Source organism: Palaemon carinicauda, chromosome 16 (assembly GCF_036898095.1).
Source record: "Palaemon carinicauda isolate YSFRI2023 chromosome 16, ASM3689809v2, whole genome shotgun sequence".
Lineage (NCBI taxonomy): Eukaryota > Metazoa > Arthropoda > Malacostraca > Decapoda > Palaemonidae > Palaemon > Palaemon carinicauda.
In genome coordinates this window covers 14,724,347-14,726,846 of record NC_090740.1, presented here as the reverse complement: position 1 = coordinate 14,726,846, position 2,500 = coordinate 14,724,347, and the positions used below count along the sequence as shown (strand labels likewise).

Below are 2,500 nucleotides of genomic sequence, written 5' to 3'. Positions count from 1 at the left end.
CTAGTATCAATCCACATACTTTTTAAAGTACATCTATATTTATATTTTTTCATTCAAAGGGGCATGAAATTTAAAAAAAAAAAAAATTCGTGAAGTAGGAACATGTCTTTGTTTTGCAGAGAGAGAGAGAGAGAGAGAGAGAGAGAGAGAGAGAGAGAGAGAGAGAAAGGAGTCTAGTTGGAAATCGTTGAGATTGTATCGCATAAAGGATACGCTGTCAGGAGAAATTCAAAGCTTTTATGAGGGAATGGAAACATTTGCTAGAATTTATAGTTTTGAGAGAGAATAATTTGCTACGAACGTAGCCTGAGCTAAGAAAGTGTAGTCTGCCCCTGGATGTACAATATCTGTTTTATATGGAGTGATTTAACAAGCTAGAGATAGGACAGTGGGTATCACTTCCAAAATGAATTGTAAAGAGAATTAATGATTATTGTTGTCATACTTTAATTAGCTAAAAATAGAAAAATTTAACTGTTGAAAATAGTAAAAAAAAAAAAATCAAATGATTATAAGATGGAAGAGTTAAAAGCAAATATGATCAGGAATAAAAGTACATAAGATCAATATTTTATTCTATGACGAAATAGAAATAGAGATGGAAAACTAAAAAAAAAATCTTTTGCAAACAAATTTCCTTTCAAAATATAGCATTATTCAAGAGAGTAATCAAAGATTATATGGGCGAAGAAAGCTGTCAATGGTTACGGGATTTGAATTCGACCTGGAAATCATTAAAAATTTATATGATATCTCCATTTGATATCCATAGTTTAAATACGCATCTAATCACAATAAAATATATGCATAACATAATAAAAAAATGTCCATCTTTATATATTTATTTACAGGTCAAGAGTAGAATATACTCTTTAATTCGTCCCCTGACAGTAGAAAGCTATCATAAGTACTTTTGTGATGAAGCTGACAGTGCATTTGATGTAAAGATACACTTGCTGATGATTTAAAGAAATTTATCTCTCTCTCTCTCTCTCCTCTCTCTCTCTCTCTCTATCTTTGGGATGATGCTGAGAGTGCATTTGATGTCAAGATACACTTGCTGACAATTTTAAAGAAATTAATACTCTCTCTCTCTCTCTCTCTCTCTCTCTCTCTCTCTCTCTCTCTCTTTGGGATGATGCTAAGAAGGCATTTGATGTAAAGATAAACTTACTGATGATTTAAAGAAATTTATACTTTCTCTCTCTCTCTCTCTCTCTCTCTCTCTCTCTCTCTCTCTCTCTCTCTCTTGTATAAACTTTGTAGTTTTATCGTCATCAACCTTTATCTTACGAGTTCCCAATTCAGATTAACCCTCTTCAGACATTGACACAAGCCCTTTTGTAAGTCTGAAGAAATATCCCATTTCTTAGACATCATGATAGTACGTAACGTCTTTAAGCTCTGATATCCTACTTATTTCAATATTCAAAACCATTTGACTTATTTGTGTATGTAAGCCTGTTTCTATAGCTCGTCGATAAGATGGATCAGCTTAGGAAAAGTTATTATATAGCTCATTAAACTATATTATATTATCAAATAAAAAAAATGATTACTTAAAGATCAGTTCATATGTATATAAAATTATAATTAATTATTTTATCAGACCAAGTGGTTCATTATAATGGAAATTTTATCAATTAAGAAAAATACTGCCATGAAAACTATATAAATCTTAACTGGGTGATCTCTCTAAAGACTAAATTTCTGTCAGATAAGATTGAAATAGCCCCAAGATTTTATCACATCGTAAACAATAATCTTTCCGCTTGGTATAATAGTTTACTTGTTAGCAGTGCAAAACGATAACTAATCAGTGTTTTTGACATTACAGGCATCTGTCCAGGCGACGAAAGATGGAAGCATCTTAAGGCCTACCTTACGATAACTAATCGATGTTTTCAACATTTCAAGCATTTGTCCAGGCGACTAAAGACGGAAGCATCTTAACCCTAGCCTAACGATAACTGATCAATGTTTTCGACATTTTCAGGCAACTGTCCAGGTGACTAAAAATGGAAGCATCTTAACCCTAGCCTAATGATAACTAATAGATGCTTTTGACATTGCAGGCATCTGTCCAGGCAACTAAAGATAGAAGCATGTTGGGCCTGGCCTTACGATAACTAATCAATGTTTTCGACATTTCAGGCGACTAAATATGGAAGCATCATAACCCTGTCCTACCGATTACTAATCGATGTTTTTGACATTTCAGGCATCTGTCCAGGCGACTAAAGATGGAAGCATCTTAACCCTGGCCTCGGTTGAAGGACTGATTCGGGAAATTATACCTGTCTGCCAGCCAACGCTAGCCCCGCTTCAATCACCCTACATATTATACTGGGTATGTAAAGTAGAATGTATATTATAAAAGGCTCATTTTCCGTAGTGTATTACTGTTCATCTGTACCATACTGACTTTGCCCACTATAAGGAAGATATTTTCCATTTATCTAAATTTATACTATTTTCAGGTTTGAAGAAAATAGTAAAC

At 33.5% G+C, this 2,500-nt stretch overlaps 1 pseudogene; it reads left to right on the top strand.

The window, feature by feature from the left end:
* The window catches only part of LOC137655656 (zwei Ig domain protein zig-8-like), a 531,763-nt pseudogene that overhangs the window by 495,017 nt on the left and 34,246 nt on the right, over positions 1-2,500 (top strand).